We start from the raw sequence: 22,886 nt of genomic DNA, 5'->3' as shown, positions 1-22,886 counted from the left end.
GTACAAATACACAGCTGAAAGTGGTGTTTTGAAGATTTCTAAAGGTTCCCTTGTTGTGATGAAAGGGTAGAGAAAAACTGCCAAGTTATATGTTTTGCAGGGTTCTACTGTTACTGGTGATGTAGCTGTCGCATCCTCTTCCTTGTCAGATGATGATATTACTAAAATTTGGCATATGCGCCTAGGGAATATGAGTGAGAATGGTATGGCAGAATTGAGCAAAAGAGGACTTTTTGATGGGTAAGGAATTTGCAAACTGAAGTTCTGTGAGCACTGCATTTTTGGGAAGCAAAAGAGAGTTTAATTCACCAGAGGAATCCATAACACGAAGGGAACATTGGAGTATATTCATTCTGATTTGTAGGGGGCCATCTAGAGTACCTTCGAGAGGTGGAGTTAATTATATGCTAACTTTTATTGATGATTTTTCCAGAAAAGTGTGGGCGTTCTTCTTAAAGCAGAAAAGTAATGTGTTTTTCGTATTTAAGTTTTGGAAAAACATGATTGAAAAACAGACGGGAAATTAAATAAAATATCTCCGCACAGACAATGGCTTAGAGTTCTGTTCTGATGAGTTTAATAAACTGTACAAGTCAGAAGGGATTGTGAGACACTTGACAGTTCGTCATACTCCAGAGCAAAACGATGTTGCAGAACGAATGAACAGAATGATCATGGAGAAGGTTCGATGTATGTTGTCAAATGCCAACTTACCAAAGTCTTTTTGGGCCGAAGCAGCCTTTACTGCATGTTTTTTGATCAACCGATCTCCATTCATTGCCATTGAGAAAAAGACTCCACAAGAGGTATGGTCTGGTAATCCTGCTGACTATTCTGATTTGAAGATTTTTGGTAGTCCTGTATATGCTCATGTTGATAATGGAAAATTGGAACCGAGATCCATTAAATGTGTTTTTCTTGGTTACAAAGCTGGTGTAAAAGGGTATAAGTTATGGTGTCCTGAAAATAAAAAAGTTGTGATTAGTAAAGATGTTGTTTTTGATGAAAATGCTATGCTACCTAACTTATCTTTTAAAGACACTTTCAATAAAAAAATCAAAAATAGGTGGAGCATTAGATTAATACAGAATCTACAACAGAGTCGATTACTAAAGCCAGTACAAAAATTCAAAATAGAGTTGCTTCTTCACCACAATACTCTATCGCCAAAAATAGAACTAGAAGAGAAATTAAACCTCAAAAAAAGTATGCTGAGCCTGATCTAGTTGCTTATGCTTTAAATGTGGCTGAAGATATAGATGCAAACTAAGAGCCATCTAATTATTCTGAGGAGGTTAGTTGTGAAGACTCAGAAAAGTGGATATTTGCTATGAAAGAGGAGATGAAATCACTCCATAAAAATAAAACATGGGATCTTGTGAAACTCCTAAAGGTAAAAAGGTTGTTCGTTGTAAATGGGTGTTTAAAAAGAAAGAGGGGAACTCCAGGAGTTGAAGAACCCATATATAAAGTAAGGCTTGTTGCAAAATGTTACAGTCAAATTCCAGAAGTGGACTTCACAGATGTGTTCTACCCAGTTGTGAAGCATACTTCGATTCGAGCTTTACTTGGTATTGTGGCCATGCATAATTTGGAGCTAGAGCAGTTAGATGTAAAAACTGTATTTTTGCATGGAGAACTTGAGGAGGATATTTACATGCAACAACCAGAGGGTTTTACAGTCTCAAAAAAAGAGGACTATGTTTGCTTGTTGAAAAAGTCCCTTTACGGTTTGAAACAGTCACCAAGACAGTGATATAAAAGGTTTGATTCCTTTATGACTTCTCATGATTTTAAAAGAAGTAGCTTTAACAGTTGTGTTTACTTTAAGAAAAACAATGATGGTTCTTTTGTGTATCTACTCCTTTACGTTAATGACATGTTGATAGTAGCGAAAGATAAAGGAGAGATAAGAAAGGTCAAAGCCCAACTAAGTAAAGAATTTGAGATGAAAGATTTTGGACTAGCAAAGAAGATGCTTGGTATGGAAATTCTCAGAGATAGAAAAGCAAGTAAATTGTACCTAAGTCAGAAGGGGTAGATTGAGAAAGTTCTTTGCAAATTCAATATGCAGAATGCTAAGCCTGTTAGTACTCCTTTAGCAGCCCATTTCAGACTTTCATCGTCTTTGTCTCCATAATCAGATAATGAGATTGTGTACATGTCACATGTTCCATACTCTAGTGCAGTGGGATCTCTCATGTATGCTATGGTTTGTTCACGTCCAGATTGATCATATGCAGTCAGTACAGTTAGCAGATACATGGCGAATCCCGGTAAAGAACATTGGAAAGCAGTTCAGTGGATTTTAAGATACTTACGAGGTACTACTAATGTTTGCTTATAGTTTGGAAGAACTAGAGATGGAATTATTGGGTATGTTGGTGCTGATTTTGCTGGAGACCTTGATAGAAGAAGATCTCTCACAGGTTATGTCTTTACCATCGGAGGTTGTGCAATCAGTTGGAAAGCCACTTTGCAAACTACAGTTGCTTTGTCTACCACTGAAGCTGAGTACATGGCGATTACTGAGGCTTGTAAAGAATCTATTTGGTTGAAAGGACTCTTTGGTGAACTCAATGAAGACCTTCAAATCAATACAATATTTTGTGATAATCAGAGTGCCATCTTCCTTATAAAAGATCAAATGTTTCATGAGAGAACAAAACACATTGATGTTCGGTCTCATTTTGTTCGTGATATTATCGCTCGTGGTGATATTGTTGTGAGCAAAATTAGTACTCATGAAAATCCTGCAGATATGATGACTAAGTCACTTCCTATAACCAAGTTTGAGCATTGCTTAGACTTGGTTGGTGTTCATTATTGAAGTTAAACCCTTAAGGGGTTTTATGGAAGAGGTGGAGAACTTGTTCGTTGAGAGTTCGAGATGAAGAACTTGTTCATTAAGAATTCGTGTCAAGGTGGAGATTGTTAGAATTAAGTGGCCCGAATCTTTATTTAAATCAAATATAGTGGTAAAATAAAATAAAAGTAAAATCCCTATAGAATTATAGTTATTTTATTTTATTTTAGAATAAGGTTTTTTTTAAAGCTTATTAAACTCCATCTATTTGATATTGATTAGAATAAGGAGTTTCACTCCTATTAGAATAAGGTTTTACAAGCCTATAAATAGACATAGTCTATTTCTCTTATAATCAATTCGAATTCGACATAGTGAATTTTCTTCTCCTCTGCCCGTGGTTTTTTCCCCGAAAAGGTTTCCACGTAAAGTCTCTATGTTCTTTATTTTTCTATTTCTAATTTCTTTGTGATATATTGACATTATCGATATTCTATTTTCACAGGCTTTATCACTAGTGATGTACACAATTGCCCTAATCCCCTTGGCAAAATATGTATTTGCCAATGGTAATGGAGAAGGTAAGGGCTTAAAGTAGGATTCCTCTTATCCTTAATCTTGGTTGCTGTGTCGAATATCATATCCATCCTAACACTTAACTGAATGCAATTATAGGGGGAACCTTTGCACTATACACGCTGATTTGCAGGTATGCTAAGGTAAACATGCTGCCGAATCGTCAGCCAGCGGATTAAAAGATATCAAGTTTTAAACTCAAACTGCCAACTCAGAGTTAGGAAGGGCTTTAAACATAAAAGAGAATTTGGAAAGGAGGCCATATTCGAAGACCTTCCTGTTGCCGTTGGTGTTGATTGGAACTTCCATGATCATAGGAGATGGTATTCTAACCCCAACAATATCAGGTTGATAGATAATGCAATAAGATACTGACTAAAAAAGTTACTCTAATTATGAATATTGCTAAAATAAATTTATTTGTCTTCTTTCCATTTTTCACATGTTAGACTTTTTGTCTTGTACACAAACCTAACCATAAGATTATTTTGTTTTTGGAGAAAGAGTTTATCCTAAAATACGAAATTAGAATAAACATAGTGAAAAATCCTTCTATTATCAACTGATAGCTATAAATATATATATATATATATATATATATGATTAATTTAAAAAAGACGGATAAATAATTTAGACTTGCATATTTAATATTCTCGAAAACAACCAAACTAGTATAAATTTATTAAACTTTTCCTAAAATCTTAGGAATCTTTAAACTTTTCCTAAATTTATAAAAAAAACTGTCACCCACGTGATGTGGGAAAGGTAATCTAGTATTACTAATATTACTAGAATAAATTTATTTGTAATTTCTTCTCATCTTTCGTGCCTTTGACTTCTTATAGGCAACCGTAACACTCCTATTACTCAAAGGGTCATCCTTTACTAATGGAACACTATGGATCCTTTATTGGAGAATCAACCTGCAAATCATTGAAGTTTAATAAAAAAATAGGAATAACTTATTGTTGTTATTGGACTAGACTTTAAATCTTAAAATTTTCTGAAATTTGATTTTTTTTGATAAATACCTTAACAATTTTTTCTTAAGTGTAATGTCCCTAGCTTACATGTATTTCACTTCTAGAACTCCAATTATCCATCTTTATTCAAAATATATATATATAAAAGTTCCAAAAGACATTTCTTTGTTATCAAGTAGGACCTTGATGTTAAACATGTTCGCTGTACATTGTCTGCACATGCTCTTTGCACACTGTAAGGTCACATTCTTTTAGCCACTGTTTGTTATAATTGACATGTTAACAGTGAAAGCATGGGTAAGGATGTCATAGTCTTAAAGTTGCATGCTTGAGTTCATAACTACTAGCCTAGCAATGTTTGTAAACTACATCTGTTTTTGTTGGTCGGTTTAATAGCTTTACAGGCAAAATATCTTTTCCTTCTGATTCTCTTTTTCTGCTTGATTGAATTGATTGCCACTGCTTTGTGTAAGCTTTTTATTTCTTAAAAATGGACTCCTCATAATTCCACCTGCTCGTATGGTACCGATGTGGTTATTCTTTCCGACATATCGAATGACTTCAAAGTTATAAGCCGGGTTAATACTGATGTGAGATTGTATGATTCTCTGTTGCAGTTATGTCTGCTGTAAGCGGTCTTCAGGGTGAAATAAAAGGCTTTAATACAAGTAAGTACCATAAGGTAACCTATAAATTAATTATGTTTTAGAGAGATGAACTGCCATTATTTTTCTTCATCTATTTATTTTTTCACAGCCACTGTGGTTCTTGTTTCAATTGTAATCCTGATGGCACTGTTCAGCATACAACAGTTCGGAACAAGTAAAGTTGGCTTCATGTTTGCTCCTGCACTTGCTTTGTGGTTCTTTTCTTTGGGTGCTATAGGCCTTTACAATCTCTTAAATTATGATGTCATGGTGGTCAAAGGCATTCAATCCAACCTATATATATTTTTTCTTCAAGAAGAACAACAAAGATGCATGGTCTTCTCTTGGAGGTTGCGTTTTGTGCATTACAGGTATGGTATGCTTTTATATAGCAGATTCTGACAGCATAGACTCATAATGCCATAGCCCAACAGCTTTAATACTTGTACATTTTAGAACCTGGAAAATTATAGCTTTAATACTTGTATTTAATGTTTAGATGAGTAGTTTCTTGATGTGAAGTTGTCGAAACAAGTATACATTCCTTTATGTGTCATAACGGGTTTCTACGTCGTTACAGAAGCCGAAGCAATGTTTGCTGATTTAGGGCATTTCCCTGTACCATCCATCCAGGTTGGCTCTTCCATTAATTCCTTGAAAAATCACCTTGGATTTCCATTTACCGCATGCCTCTTTTTTATGAGTAATTCGTATTGCCTGATTGCATTCACTTTTGTTGTGTTTCCTTGTCTTCTCTTGGCATATATGGGCCAGGTCGCGTATCTAATGAAATACCCTGAAACTTCAGCCAGAATTTTCTACGATTCTGTGCCAGGTTACAGTTTCCGGCACGCTGCTTATCTTTATATTATAATAAAGAAAATTTATTTTCATTAGGTGCATACTTTGACACCTTTTATTCTGCTTCTTATTTAACAACCAGATAGCCTTTTCTGGCCAGTTTTCATGGTAGCCACCGTTGCTGCCATGATTGCCAGCATATCTGCTACATTTTCATGTGTGAAGCAGTCTATGGCTCTTGGATGTTTCCCACGACTGAAGATAATTCACACCTCCAGGAGACAGATGGGCCAAATTTACATCCCTGTGATAAATTGGTTCTTAATGATAATGTGTGTAATTGTTGTTTCCATCTTTCGCAGCACAACAGATATCGCCAATGCCTATGGTTAGCAACTTTTCTCACCACAGTTTTCCTTTCGTTTATTCAAAATATTCTAGTGCTGCTTTTGCTAGCATATGCTTCACTCTAATGCTCGTTTAATTGTTTTTTCAGGCATAGCTGAAGTTGTTGTTATGCTAGTCACAACTGCCTTGGTGACACTTGTAATGCTTCTGATATGGCAGAGCAATTTGCTGATGGCTTTGTGTTTTCCACTCTTACTCGGGTCGATAAAGGTAATCTACTTCTCAGCTGTTCTATTGAAGGTCATGGAGGGAGGTTGGCTTCCACTTGTTTTTGCTACTTTCTTTTTCATTGTCATGTACATTTGGCACTATGGCAGTGTGTTGAAGTACCAGAGTGAGGTCAGAGAGAAAATATCCATGGATTTCATGATTGAACTTGGCTCCACGCTTGGGACAGTGAGAGTTCCGGGGATCGGTTTGTTATAGAACGAGCTTGTCCATGACATTCCTTCAATTTTTGGGTAGTTTCTACTTAGCTTACCTGCCATCCATTCTACTATCATTTTTGTATGCATCAAATATGTACCTATTCCTGTGGTACCCTAGGACGAGAGGTTTCTTTTTCGTAGAGTTGGCCCAAAAGACTACCATATTTTCAGGTATATTGCTCGATATGGTTACAAAGATGTCCGAAAGGAGGATCACCATCCATTTGAACAACTTCTTTTTCAAAGCCTAGAAAATTTATTGCGGAAAGAAGCTCAAGATCTGGCATTGGAAAGCAGGTTGCACGAGATGGGTATCAATAGTGTTTTTGTGAGCTCAAGGGATCACAGAAACAGAGATGTTCCTGGTAACAAGGATCTTAAAATCCCATTGATACGTGATAGAAGATCGGAAGAAGCAGGAAGTTGTATATTAGAAGAAGCACCGGCATCATTACCGTCTAGTGTCATGTCATCGGATGAAGACCCAGGCTTGGAATATGAGCTATCAGCACTGCGACAAGCAATAGATTCAGGATTACTTATTTCTTGGCACATGGAGATGTGAGGGCGAAAAAGAACTCCCTTTTCCTCAAGAAACTCGTCATAAACTACTTCTACGTGTTCCTGCGGAGAAACTGTCGAGTTGGTGCAACAAATATGAGTGTACTTCACATGAATATCTTGCAAGTGGGCATGACATACATGTTTTGATGAGAGTTGCCATCGATTCAGAGCTGCCATTTTCTTGTTGATTCAAAGTATTGTTTTTGAGCTCAATAAGTTTGAGAATTAAGCCATGCATATGAATCAAATATTTTGACATTCACAATTGGCCGCTAGTGGAAATTTTGCACTGAATCTGTTGTTTGTGCGTAGTATACTTTCATATTTCCTTGGCTTCTTCGAGTTTAGCTTTTCAAGCAAGTCCATTGACAAACACTTTCTGTTCACAAACACTTTCTAGATTTACAACTCAAGTGCACATTATATTCAAGTAATAAATTTTCGGGAGTCTGAGGTCGATCCACAAGTATGTTGATTAAAACTTATAAAATTACAAGTATTATGCTAGAACATATATTTAACACTTGACTTTGAAATGAGTGTCAAAAATAAAAATAGAAGCAAAAACACTAGAAATAAAGATAAATTTCAACAAAAAAGAATTAACTAAAAAACACTAATTCCTGGAAGGAAATACGCCGATGTTAGAGAATCCACTCTTGGTACCATATTAAGATTAAATTTTTGTACTCAATATTATTACTCAATTAGAATCCACAAAAAATAGAGGTCCCAGAAGATAATCTAATAATTTAAGTTTAATAATAAAGCATATGAATCCATGAGCAAATGTATGTCCATTAAATGAGTGTTCAATATGATTGTCTAATAAGTCAAAGAGTTTAGCAAATGAATCCATAAGCAAAGGATGGTGCAATATGAAAGTTCAATGTTTAAGTTCAGTTCAAAAATATAATATATGATATTATAATCACTTGATAACTTCAATACATATAAAAAGATTTCAAATATTTATTATGCCAATTTTTATATGTCTACAACAAATCAATGTTAATTTATCCAAGCATTGATTGTGACATCTATTATCTATAACAAATAAAAGATCTTACTTTACAAGTATGATTATGACTTGTGATTGATAATTAATTTTAGCTCAAATGATGAGTATGAAATTTACCTTAATATTTGCAAAGAGTTTCACCCTTTCACCTCAAAGATTGGAAACTTAGAATAAAATAACAAAATTAAACAACTCAAACTTAGATAAAAAGACATATTATATATTAAAAAAACTTAAGATTTTACAAGAATAAAGAAACAAACAGACACTAACAAGAAAGTGATATTGATCTCAACTTCAAGATGCTATTTTGAAACCAAATATCATTTATAGAGGTTTGTAAAGAGAAAAATGACAATGCAAAGGACTTGCTAATAATAAATTGCTAGGTCCACTTCTTTGTCATCTTGTGGAGTCATTTTTCACATGTTAATTGATGACTTCTTTTGTCCAAGTTAACGTCTCCCAATGGGAAAAGTACAAGAAATATGATTGAAGATTTGCATATTACACATTCACTATAGAAATTTCAGCTCCAAAACCAAGTATGTTAGGAGATATGATGAAAACATGAAAATACGTCAAAATTGTCCATCTATGTCAAACTTTTAAATTTCTCTTTACTTTTGGATTTCTTCCTACTTCATTTTGGTATTATTGTTCCAATACTTGAATAAATCTTAAAATTCCCTTTTCGATGATATAAAGTACACCAAAAATGTAGTCTTGGAGCTCAACAAATGATCAAAACACTGAGGAGTGTTTTGGTTGTAAGTTATGAATGTGTCCAGATTAAAAATTTTGAATTTTAAGCATTGGATTGCCACTCATCATCTTGGATCAACTTTAGGTTTTGTGCATTTAATCTAATAGTCACATGTATTGATATCTTCTTTTCAAACCTGTTTTGTCACACCCTAAAATTGAGCCTAGGAGTTTCGAGGGTAAAATAAGAATTTTAGCTCACATGTGTTCAAAATTTCGTAGCATGGTAAACCGAAAATGTCTTCTTTTGTGGCTTTTAGGAAGTTAGATAAATTTTTGAAAATCAATTTCAAAAGAGCTTTAATTTTGAATAAAGACTATTTTGTAAATGGGTTCAATTTAGGAGTAGTTAAAAAACAATTTTACAAAAGTTTTAAAAATACCCTATTTTCCCCTCCATCTTTATAAAACCCACCTTAGTTTCTTATTTATATTTTTGTTTCCGTCTCTTGCTCTCTCAAGCTTCTCCCATTCAATTTTATTTTATAAATCTTAATTCCTTTGATTTCTATCATCACCCAATCAATAAACATCCATAGAATTTTAAGAAAACACCTAAAACACCATTGATTTTATCATCTCTTAACTTTCGATTTTTTTAGATTTTCAATCAAATGCTCGATTCTTCATCAACTAAGGTAAATATCTAATTTTCTTATTAGTTTTAGATGTTATCTGGTCTTTAAAACTGAGTTTTAGTCATTAAATTGTAAGTTTTGAATAAAAGCCAAAAATTGGATCGTTAATGGTGGGTTTTGGGATTTTAAATAAAACAAGGTTTCAAAGCATTTTTCCATTAGTTTTGATGTGATTATAATGTTTCTAAACATTCCTTAAAGTTTCATTAAAGAATTCCAACATTTTAGTTTGAAGGTATAATTTTGAGTAGTTTGAAGGTTGGGAATTGTTCTTAGATGTATAATTAGATGATTGGAATCAATTATAGGCAAAGGGAATGAGTAAAGATTAAAATATTTGAGTTTCAAGTTTGTTATTCAAAATTTTAGTTTCATGAGGAATATAGTTTAAACTTGCATTTTTGGTTGGTTTAGGTGAGTCATTGGCTACTAATTAATTGTGTGGTTATCATGTGTGAAGCACCGAAACCATTGGGGACTCCTACGAGCAAGGCGAAAGGCAAGGAAAAGCTAGTTTAAGCTTTTGACAATTAGGCAAAAGTGTGATCGGTGAGTGTTTGGAATTGCTACTTGTAGACATGGGTCATAGTGCTAATTGGGAGATTAGGAATAACCTAAACCCCTATCCTAAGTTTTGAGTGTAAGCTTTCTACTTCCCTTGCTTTATTTTGGCAAAATATGCAATTATGTGAATAATTGTGGATTGATTATTATGATGCTATATTGTGATACGAGACATGTGTGGTAACTATTGTGAACTGTGTTGTGTTGTGAGCATGGTATACATGCCAAATGACATTGATAATGATATGCTAATAATGCAAATACGCAGCGGGAGTGAGTGGAATTTCGATAAGTACATATGTGTTGATTTATGAAATGTGATAATACTATGATAAGTAATGTGTGAGAATACTTGTATGTGATAAATGATGTATTGATTTTAATGCACACATATGTGATCCGATATGTTATGGCTTAATGAGTATTATTGTGGCACTTAAAATGCAATTAAGTGTGAATTCAATAAGCATGCATTGTGTACAGTTTGTGATGTAAATTGATGAATATGAATAGTGATGGTGTGCATTAAATCAAGAATTAAAATTGTGTAATTGTGGATATTTTGTCCTTGTAATCTCTTGAATTGTTGGATATAGTTGGCATACTATAGGATTGTGAGTACTCACCCTTATGTTTTGTGATTTGGGCATTGAGGCCTCGAGACAGTTTGAAGAGATAAGGGAATGTCAGCCAAGCTCCATTCACTGGAATATGTTAGTGTGTTGGAGAGTGTTAGCTAAATGCTATGCTTTTTGGGATATGTTCGACTCTTCGAGTCATTTGGTGTGTTGGAGATTCGTGTATTCGATGTGTAGTGATAGAGCCCACTTTTATATTTCATAGCTTCAAGTACCAAATTATTGTTGAAATGTAATCTTATATATTGTGATAATACGATGTGAGATGGATGTATAAACATGTAAATATATGGTAAATGAGTCGATTTAAGTTTCATGAACATGTTATTATGTTCTCATAGTAAATTATGTATGTAATCGTGGTTTGGGTTGTTTCTATTTAACTTGTGAGTTATTAAAGTATGTATAAGTTGTCTTGTCTTGATGAATTGTTGTAAAACAATCTATTTGTATATAAGTGAATGTAGTTATACGTGAAAGTATATGCTAGTTTTATGAGTTAATGAAGCGTGAATATGTTATTGTGACTTGGTTAGAATATGTTTGTGAACGTGTTGTAGTATGCTCTTATTTAACCTTTGATGTTGTGTATACTTTGTGGTTACTTCGGCATTCACTAAACTTGTTTAAGCTCACCCACTCTTTCTAACTATTGCAGATATTTAACGTTTACGGTGTGAGTGGTGCGGGGATACTAAGTCACCCAAATTACATTTTAGTTTTTGTGTAGGTGATATTATTATTATTCTTTAAACTATGGGAATAAGACAATGTGGTAGACTTTTAGCTGATTATTGCCATGATATTTTGGATGTTTACATGACTTTACTGCTCTTAGGATTTATGGACATTGTTCTTGGTATATTGATAGCTTTTTCGAACATATTTACGATGTTTTAGACTGACATTATAGTTTTTTTTGACGAATGTTTATAAAGTAATAGATGCATATTGATTTCATACAAGTTTGAATGGATTAAATGCCTTAACATGATGTGTTTTTGTTGCCTGGAGCAAAGGTATTGATCTTTGGGTTTTAAAATTGATACCCCCTTGATATTTGATAACTCTTGAAAAGAGTTATATTTCATGCCTTTAGATTTAGTTAATTGGCTATACTTAAGTACATTTATTTGCATTTTAGGACATTTCATTAGTATTTTTTTTAATATTACATTAGGAGTTGGGACTATACTTAAATGTTAGTTATTTTTAATTGCTTGTGGAAGGGTTGCGTGTGGTGATGGATTGGCAGGTGCAGGATAAGGAACAAGAAGTAAAGGAGTGAAGGTTTGCTAGGGAAAAAGGTAGGATAGTTTGTCAACATGAATGCCATGGCAATGCTAGAAAGATGTCCAGTCAGCATTCAAAGCCAACTGATCTTAGGCCCAATTGAACTTGTACTAGATATAACTACCTGTAAAAGAGTGAAGAAAATCATGGACTGTTGGATTTACCCTAGGGAAAACAATTATGAAAGCCAAATGAGGAAACCCTAAAGACGACAAAAAAAACAAAAAGAAAAAAAGGAAAGATCCTTAGGCAAAAAAATAGAGGGTAGCGACTGAGTAGAGACGGGTAGAGGAAGACGAAGGCAATCCCTCTCAGCTACCACAAGACACTGTATCGCTGGAGTGTAGGTTGGATAAGTGGAAGCTATCTTTCCAATGTTCTTCCATTATTTCTTGATTACTCATCGTAAATTGATTTGATGAAAACGATGTTGAATGATACTTTGGATTTGAATCTTAATTTCCAACCCATGAGCTAAATCTCATAGGTTTGAGATTACTTGATGAAACTTTTATTTTCTTTAATGGTTGAAACATAGATCTGCTTTAATACATTGTTTCATTCAATGGTTCTTTACAAAATTGCATGTTTGTAAACTCTAGACATAGATGGATGTACAACATGTTCATGAAATTAATCTAATTTTGACAATGTTAGGTTAATAAGATTGAAATTGGATGATATGAGTAAGTGTTCAACTGAATACATGTAGCAACCTTTAGACACAGAGTAGCGTTCATATAGAAAGAAAACAAAATAGTTCAAGGTTCCGTGCTAAAGGTCTATAGACATATATCGCTGAATGCAAGGTAGCTTAAAGTCTTGTTTTCGAAAGAAACTGACCATCTTAGAACTCTTCTGAGCAGTAGATTGAGTATGATTTTGCCGAGGCATTACTATCAGTAAGGACAGAATCTTAGTAATCTCGACCTTCTAAGTCAACATCATAGACCTTCTATCCTTTGTCGTAGTATCTTTGCAATAGCATTTTTAGTTGTTTACTTGTTTGCTTCCATATTATTCACGTGATTATTCTCAAATTTGCCATTACATTCTTATTCTTGTTTTGTTATAGCATTTTCTATTATTTATCAATTTACACACATCATTATTCCTTCAAATTACTGCTACATTCTTATCATTAATCATACTTTATTATAATAACTCAACCATTTTATACCTAACCAATCCTTGTGGAGACGATCTCATTTATCACTTTATTACATGGTTTGACGTGTATACATGCACAATTCGCATATCATTTCACATGTGACAAGTTTTTGGCACCGTTGCTAGGGATTGGCAATTGGTGAAATTTGGTTTTGTTATTTTCTTTTCTTTTCTTAGTGTAGATAACTTAGTTGTATTTAATTTCAACAAGTTTACAATTAGTGTATAAGAAGAGGCATTCCTACTAACGAAGAGTATCCTTTTGACCTAGAGATTGAGAGAACTTTGTAGAGGAGGCAAAAAGAGCTGCAAACTATGGCTAAAGAACAGAATGATCCTGGTCTGAATGATCATGGTCTCAACGATAATCCAAATGCTTAGGCTGTTAATTCTCCTATTTCTTGTGTGATAGATGATCGAGATAGACCAATTCGGGAGCATGTAGCTCCAATTTTGGATGACTTGAATCTAGGAATAGTAAGACCACACATACAAGGTCTACAATTCGAGTTGAAACTGATAATGTTTCAGATGTTGCAAACACTAGGGCAGTTTGGTGGATTAAACACTGAAGATCCAAGACTACATTTAAGACTTTTTCTAGAAGTTTGTGACTCGTTTAGACAACAGGGTGTTCTTGAAGATGCCTTAAGGCTTAAATTGTTTCCATATTCTTTGAGAGGTCACGCAAGAGCATGACTGAATGCTTTACTGTCGGGAACAGTGACATCATGGAGTGATCTTTGCCAGAGATTTTTGCTATGGTATAATCCACTTAATATGGATGCCAAGCTTAGAAATGACATCATGTCTTTTCGGTAAGCAAAGGATGAAACGCTATATGAAGCTTGGGAACGATTTAAAGAATTACTTCAGAAATGTCTGATGTATTGATTCCAGCACTGGACGCAGATATAGATATTTTATAACGGGTTGAATGCGCATAAAAAGGATGGCAGCTGATGCCTCTACAAATGGTACTCTGTTGAATAAATCGTATAATGAAGTGTATGAGATTTTGGAAAAGATTGCCAACAATGATTATTAATATCCTATCACGAGTGTTTGGACGGGTAAGAAAGCTATTGGTACCATGGAGCTTGATGCAATCACTTTGTTGACAGCTCAGGTATCTTCTTTAGCTAATATGGTCAAAACAATGAAGAGGCCACTGAAGTCCAGGAGATGAAATCAGTCGAACATCGTGTGTTTATTGCGGTGAAGACCATGTGTTTGATGAATGCCCATAAAACCCAACATTTGACTACGTGGGTAATTTTAACCGAAATAATAACCCCTATTCCAACACCTACAATCCAGGGTGGAAACAACATCCGAACTTTAGTTGGAGTAATCAGGGTGCGGGGTTTAAACAATGTTGCGAGATAAAATGCTCATAGTGCACCACCTAGTTATAGTCATCTTATGCCGAGGAAAAATGTTCGACAGGGTCAAGCATCATCTTCTACCTCTATTGAAGCCATGCTAAAGGAACATATGACCAAGAATGATGTTGTAATTCAAAGTCAAGCTGCGTTCCTCAAAGCTCTTGAGAATCAAGGCCACCAGGAGAATTGCCAAGTGATACTAAGAATTTGAGAACACAAGGAAAGTTACGGTGCAAGGCTATCAATCTCAGAAGTGGGACATAGTTGGATGATGTTGTTCAAGGCAGCACTGTAGAAGAGGACAACTCCAAACTCAACCATGGAAAGAATTCAGAATCAACTAAAAACATACTGCCCCCGAAAAGGGTAAACAGAAGAATGTTGCAGCAGAATCAAATCCTGTTGCCAATAAAAATGCCACAACAAAACAATATCAACAAACTGAAGGACGACCACTTCTACCTTTACCTCAATGATTCCATAATTCTAAACAGGATGTTCAGTTCAAAATATTTTTGGAAGTCTTGAAACAACTCGATATCAGCATACCACTAGTAGAAGCTTTGGAGCAGATGCCCAATTACGTAAAGTTTATGAAAGATATACTGTAAAAGAAGCACATATTGGGAGAAATTGAGACTGTTGCTCTTACTTAAGGGTGCACATCAATGTTGATGAATAAATTACCTCTAAAGTTGAAGGACCAAGAAATTTTCACTATCCTATGTTCAATTGGAAATCATTATGTTGGTAAGGCATTATGTGATGTAGGAGCAAGTATAAATCTAATGGCCATGTTTATTTTTAGAAAGCTAGGAATTGGAAAAGCAGGGCCTACTACTGTTACGTTGCAGCTAGCTGATCGATCCTATGGACATCAAGAAGGTAAAACTGAAAATGTGCTAGTAAGGGTAGATAAATTTATTTTTCATGTAGATTTCCTTATTTTAGAATGTGAAGCTGACTAGGATGTGCCAATTATTCTTGGAAGACCTTTTCTTGCTACTGGCAGGACTTTAATTGATGTGCAGAAAGGCGAACTGACCATGAGGGTAAATGATTAGCAAATTACTTTCAATGTATTTGATGCCTTGAAATGGGCTGCTAATAATGAAGAATGTCACGCCATTGGGTAAGTAAAAAAGACTAAATTGAAAAAGGTGCAAAAGTAGAGTTCTAGTAGTTAAAGGTATCAAATGGCTATGAAACTTTAATGTGAAAGGCCTTAGATGGTAATTAGACCATTAATGAAGTTAGTGGATGTATATGGCTAAGCATTAATGAAAATTTGATGTTAAATGAAGGTTAAGTTAGTAAATTAATAAATTAGTTAAGTTTAAAATAAAATAAACAAAAGCATCATCTTCTTAAGTGTTCATCCACCGAAATTTTGAAGGGAGAAAAGCCATAGCTAAGGTTTCATGGTTCGGTCACTTTTTTAGCTTGCATGTAAGAGAAATTTGTCCCGCTTTTAATGATTTTTATGTTTTCAGAATCGTTGTAGCTTAATATAGCTAGTCGATGGACTAATTTGCAAAACTTTTAATAGGTTAGGGTTTTTCCATGAATATATTCATGTGGTTTTTGATGTCTGATGGAAGAAAATGAATCTTTGTTGATAGATAAACAACTTTTGTAAAGTGAATTTTGTTGAAATTGTCAAATAGGGATTTATTTGTAAAATGTGTAAAGTATATGGTGAAAATTATGAAATAATGAATTGTATGAGTTGATATAGACCTATATGAAATTCAACTATCTTGAGTAGTGATGAAATTGCATGAATTTCATTGTACGAAGGAGTAATTTGTAAGAAGTTAAAATGTTAGGGGTAAAATTATAATTATGTAAAAATATGTTTTGTGGATCAAATTGAATAATTGAGATTTTATTGAAACATTTAATTGAAAATAATTATTTATTTAGATCAAGATATATCTTAGCCAATTATAAACCGATGGAAGGCAAAAGGTACGGGTTAGCTCGATCGTACTCCTACGCGCTAGTTGTTAATGTAAGTTCATAGTGTTTAGAATGTATAATTCAATTTCCATGCATATATATTTTCATTTTATAACCATGTAATAAAATACTAATGTTAATTATATTGATTGCACATACGTGCCCCTGTTTGTACTTCGGTACCCCTGATTGCACATATGTGCTCCTGTTTGTACTTTGGTACCCTTAATTGCACATACGTGCCTCTATTTGTACTTCGGTACCCCTGATTGCACATATGTGCCCTTGTTTGTACTTTCGTATCCCTGATTGTACATATGTGCCCCTGTTTGTACTTCGGTACTCTTGATTGCACATACGTGCCCTAGTTTATACTTTGGTAATTTCAATCGAGTAAAATAAAAGTTGCATTCAATTGATGATAAGTTAAAATATTTACTACGCTCTTACTAAGCTCTGTAAGCTTATATGTTTTTATGTATTGTTTTGTAGATCATTACCGTTGACTTTTGGACAGATCGGATCTATGGCTCACACTATCTATCGACGTTGGTAGTTCTTGTTCTCATTAGGGTTATGGCATGTATATATGGCTATATAGTTTGTTTTGATATAATATGTTGAATTACTAAACTAGATTGTTAAGTACTTGTCTAAGTTTGTGAACAAATATCTTTTGATACAAATAGAATGTTATGAAAGTAAACACTTATGGATAGATTTGGTTTATTGATGAATTAAGTTGATATGTTTGGTTTATAAATATGGTATATTGGTTGTTGTGCTTTTGGCAGTTTGATGCTTTGTGGATTGGTTGGCCAAGTAAAAGTATGTTTTGAATGACTAGTTTGGTATGTTTGGTTTGTGGTTAATTTGGTATGAAGATAAACTAGTTGATGAATGGTTAGGTGTGATCATATTTAGGTATGTTATGTGTTTGAGGTGCTTATATGGCATATTGGTTGTATGGATTATTATCCTATTGTATGGATCTTTTTATGCATTTTTTTGAGCATGTTTAGAAGTCTTTATCATCTATGCAAAAATGCCTAAGTTGTGCTTGTGAAGGGTGAAAGAAATGGCTTGATTTTAGGCATTTTCCTATCCACACGGGCGTGTGTCTCAGCCGTGTGTGACACACGGCCATGCGACACGGCTCTGTGTCCACTGTAGGTTTCAAAGGGTTGCAAGTTAGGCAGTTACACGGCCTAGCACACGGGCTAACACACGGGCGTGTGGCTTGGCCATGTGACCCAAGTCAGAGAGTTACACGGGCACAGACACGGGCTGGGACATGGCCGTGTGTCCCTACTTCGAATGTCCGCACGGCCTGGACATACAGCCGTGTGAAAATTTTTATCTATTTCCATGAAGTTCTAAATGTGTCTGATTTTGTCCCAAATCGTTTCTAAAGTGTTTCTAGGGCCTCGAGGGCTTGAATATGGGACGTTAGGCATGAGTTTGATTGAATTATGCCATGATTTATAAAATGGTTGAAATTGAATGTTTTAAGTTAAAATTTTTTGGTAATGCTCCGTAACCCTATTCTGACAACGGATACGGGTTATGGGTGTTACATTATATGTGTTGGAATATGGGTTGTTATTGCTGCGATTAAAATTTCCCTTATAATAAATTGAGGCTGGGTTCGATGGGCATTCATTAAAAACATGATCTCCACAATAAACACATGCTAACTCAGCTCATTTCATTTCCTGCATTGCAACTGGTCTTGTAACACCCCGAATTTTGGGCCTAGAAGAAATAGGTTTTGAATAAGGGAACAGTTAGGAAACTGGACATAAATATTTAGTTGTGCAAGGAAGTAACATAAATGAATGTCTACTTCAGTGGTTAAGTGATTTAGGAGTGTTTGGAAGTGTCTGAGAAGTCAGGGGTTCAAGCCTTGGCTTATGAATTTTTTTTTTATTTTAGGTGAATAAAATCCTTGGATCTAGATAGTAGGCTCTTAAATTATTGTGGTTAAAATATGATAGAAAGGAGTTGTTGCTCTAGTGGTAAGGGTCGTATGGAGGGTACATGGGGTCTAAAGTTCGAGTGGTGGCGCATCAAAAAGGGAGTATTTATTTTGCTGCCTAATTTGTGTGGGTGGTAGAGTTGGATTGAAATACTGCTAAATGGAGTTTACACTGGAGAATTGAGGAGAGATATTTGGAGAGATTCGAGGAGGGAATATTGGGATTTGGGGAGGTTGTTGTTGTGGAGAGTTATATATCATCTCATTTGTTCCTTGTTCTCGATGGGAGATCGGCAAGGTTTTCAAGGTTTTCGTCGCTTTCTCCAACCTGCATTGCTTCCATTCCTAACTGGTGGTGGTCGAGGTTGATTGACACATTGCCTGGGAACCAAGGGTGCGATGATCATTGATTTTTTTAATAAGAGTGTTCGGAACAAAGGGAATTTGCAAATCGCATTAGGTGTGTAACCACCTTACTGTAACTATAGAACGACAAAAGCCGAAAAGCCGAAACACGGCTTTGAGACCACACGAGTGTGCGATCGCTCGTGTGGAAAGCCAAGCCTGTGAATCACGGGTGATAAACTGTAGAGGCCTGCATGAGCATTTTCATGGGCTTAGGTCGTAATGGGCCACGTTGGGCCAAAATGGGCTGTGTGGGCTCAATGGGCTTGTAGGCCTCCCACGGATGAAATCCATTATTAGTGGCAAATTCTAGACTGGGTTGCGTAGATCTCATAACTGTGGCGAAAATTGGGTAGAACGGGCCGCACGAGTGTGTGGGCCCACTTGGGCCGAGTAATGGGCTTTGGGCCCATTTTCACTGTTATGACCTTTTAGGTTACTTGAGTTGCTCGAAGTGACTGCGGACCTTTTGAGAGGTTGATATCTTCACCGAGACCCCAAAATCCCTGTAGAAAAAAATAACCGAAATACCTCCATAGGGTAAAATGACCAAAATACCCCTATAGGGTAATATGACTGAAATACCCCTATAGGGTAAAATGACTGAAATACCTTTGTAGGGTTTAGGGTAAAATGACCAAAATACCCTCGTAGGGTAAAATGACTGAAATACCCCCGTAGAGTAAAATAATCGAAATACACCCATAAGGTAAAATGACCGCAATACCCCCATAGGGTAAAATGACCGAATTACTCCCATAGGGTAAAATAACCGAAATACCCCCTATAGGGTAATATGACTGTTATACCTCTAGGAGATGAAATGACTAATATGGCCTTATGTTATGTATAACTGATTTGCTCTATGATACGTATGACTATGAATGAGTATGACATTCTGCATACACGTATGATTTATGACATGACATACTGCATGGGGTTGAGATACTGTTATGGGGGAAGTACACTATTCATGGCGACTTTGTCGCGATATCGTCATCGCGACTTACCGAGATATCATTATTAGCGACTTCACCGCGATAATATTATTGGCAGCTTTTCTGCGATATTGGTGTGTTGGCTGGGTGGGTCAATTTTATCCCTACATGGTGTGTTGGTGGTACGGAGTGGTGTGTTGGCTGGATTGAGATGGTTTGCATTATTGCACTGTACCGATATTGTATTGGGCGAAGGCCCACATTGTTACTGTATTGGGCTAAGACCCACATATTACTGCATTGGGCCCACATTGTTACTGTATTGGGCTAAGGCCACATTGTACTGTATTGGGCTAAGGCCCACACTGTACTGTTACTGAATAGGGCTTAGGCCCAGACTGTTACTACATTTTGTATGCTGACTGTTTGGTAGGGGATAACACTCCGAGTTTCGTAAACTCACCTTTTCCTTTGTACTGTACAAGTAATCCTTAGCCATAGGCGGCTTGGTGCTGCGAGGGACTCGGAGGTGGCCACACAACTACAGCTGATCTATATTACTTTTAAATAAATTTAAAGTTTATGTTGGGTTTTGTTTTTTGTAATAAGGCCATTTATGTTTGTTTAAATTTTTAATTGGGCTTTTGCTTACTTATTTTAAACTGTTAGTTTAGCAGAAGACAAATTTTCAAAATAATTACTGTTTTCGAAGACACGAGATTTAAACATCAGATTTTTCAAAAGCTTTCGAGATTTTAGATCAACCTTTTATAACAATAGCAGATAACAAGCTAAACATTTTTGACTAGATGATTTGTTAAATAATAATAAAGGGGTTTTTAAACCTAGAAACGAATTTTTACCAACGAGTTCAATTTTCGCTAAACACCTCAATGTGAAACCGCCAGATTCGGCCATAACTCTTAGGCCGGGTTTGGGGTGTTACAGGTCTTTTTAATATTTTAATTATATTCGTTAAAGATGATACCTGAGCTATTAGGGAAGGAATCACATCAAGTTCCATTGCTCCAGTAACTCTTCTACTGGTCCCTACTCTTGTAGTGGGGTATTAATAATCGTTGTTTGCTATCCTCTCTAGAATTTCATATGCCTCATTATATGATTTATCGAGCAAATTCCCATTGGCAGATTCGTTAACCACCATCCTTGTATGCACATTAAATCCATTACAAAATATTTCCATTTGCGTCCAAAGTTGAAAACCATGCATTGGACATTTTCTAATTAACTCCTTGAATCGAGCCCATACTTCATATAATGTTTCATCCTTAGATTACCGAAAGGACGTAATATTATTCCTTAATTTGGAATACATGTTTGGAGGATTATATCTTAATAGAAACCTCTGACAAAGTTCATTCTAAGATGCCACTGTACCTGGTGGTAATGCTTTTAACCATTCTCTGGCATGATTTCACAATGAATAGGGGAATAAATTCAGTCTCAGGGCATCTTCATGAACACCCTCCTGCCTGAATGAATCGCAGACTTCCAGAAAAAGTATTAAGTGCAATCGTGGATCTTCAGTAGGCAATCCACTAAACTGCCCTACATTTGTAACATTTGAAACATCATTGACTTTAACTCGAAGTGTTGAGCTTAAATATGTGACTTGAAAATTCCTGGATTCACATTATCTAAGATCGACACTACATGTTCTCTAATGGGTCTGTCTCTATCATCTATTATTCGAGGAATATCACCATCTCTTCCATTTTAACGTAATGAATCTTCTCTGACCTGATCATTTCTAATTCTTTCCATTTATTGCAATTCTTTTCTCCTTCTCAAGGTTTTCTCAATTTTTGGATCAAAAGAATACTCTTCAAGTGCAGAAATATCTCTACTCATGCACCAAAAAAAATCCTAAAAAACGAAAATCAGAACAACTAAATAAGTGAAGGTAACAAAATTAAAGAGAAAATAACACACCAAATTTTCACCAATATTGTCGATCCCCGGCAATGGCGCCAAAAACTTGTCGCATGTGAATGTGTAATGCGAATGTGCAAGTATACACGTCAAATCAAGTAATAAGGTGATGAGTAAGTATCGTCTCCATAGGGATTAAAATTGATAAAAAATGGTTATGTTATTACTATGAAATTGACTAATTAAATTGTAACAACCCGTTTTTGAGTCTGATTGAACCAGTGGTTTTGGGACCACTTAACCGAGTCAAAGTATTTACTTTATCATTTTAATAAGTTTTACAGCATGAAAGAATTATCGTGTGAAAATTTCGTAAAGAAATTTTACCGATTAAATGGTTAATCCAGTAAAAAGGACTAAATCGAGTAACGCGTAAAAGATGAGTTCTATTAGTAGTAAAATGGCTTAAATGATTATGGAATTAATTATTTGAGTCCTTGCATGGTAAATATACCATTAGTTGCATGGGTGGACAAATATGGGCTTAGTGGAAATTATTTTTATGGTTTATAATAAAGGTTAATTTGGTAAAATGGTTATTAATATTAGAATTAAAGTAAAAACGGAACAAAATTTGGAGTGTTCATATTTAATCCACCAATTTTGAAGCTTAGAAAGCCAAAGTTAGGGCTTTTACATTCGACCAAGCTTAGATCCTCAATTAAGGTACGATTTTTATTCCATTTTAATGATTTCTACGTTTTTGAGCTCGTTGCAGCTCAATCTAGCTAGCCCATGCTTTAATTTCTGAAATTATTGATGATTTTGAAGCCATTATTGAATTCTTGGTTGTTTGGGTGTTTAATGGTAGAATATTGATGGTTGTTAATAGATATACAAGTTTTATAAAGTGATTTTTGACAAAAATGTAAAAAAAGGGATTAATTTGTAAAAGATAGAAATATGGTGGTTAGAAATGTGAATAAAATGAAAATATGGGCTGCTATGAGGTTAAGTGAA

The 22,886-nt window shown here is 35.0% G+C and overlaps 1 non-coding gene and 1 pseudogene across 1 annotated transcript; both read left to right on the top strand.

Annotated features, from left to right (window-relative positions):
• The window catches only part of LOC105785560 (putative potassium transporter 12), a 32,356-nt pseudogene extending 24,846 nt beyond the window's left edge, over window positions 1-7,510 (top strand).
• A 13,683-nt stretch (window positions 7,511-21,193) lies between these two features.
• LOC128032792 (small nucleolar RNA R71) lies at window positions 21,194-21,300 on the top strand. Its single transcript, XR_008189117.1, has one exon. It is a non-coding gene; the product is annotated as a small nucleolar RNA R71 (small nucleolar RNA).
• Window positions 21,301-22,886: the final 1,586 nt, after the last annotated feature.

This window comes from Gossypium raimondii, chromosome 1, assembly GCF_025698545.1.
Source record: "Gossypium raimondii isolate GPD5lz chromosome 1, ASM2569854v1, whole genome shotgun sequence".
NCBI lineage: Eukaryota > Viridiplantae > Streptophyta > Magnoliopsida > Malvales > Malvaceae > Gossypium > Gossypium raimondii.
The sequence above is the reverse complement of the archived record's forward strand: the minus strand, read 5'-3'. Positions and strand labels throughout refer to the sequence as shown.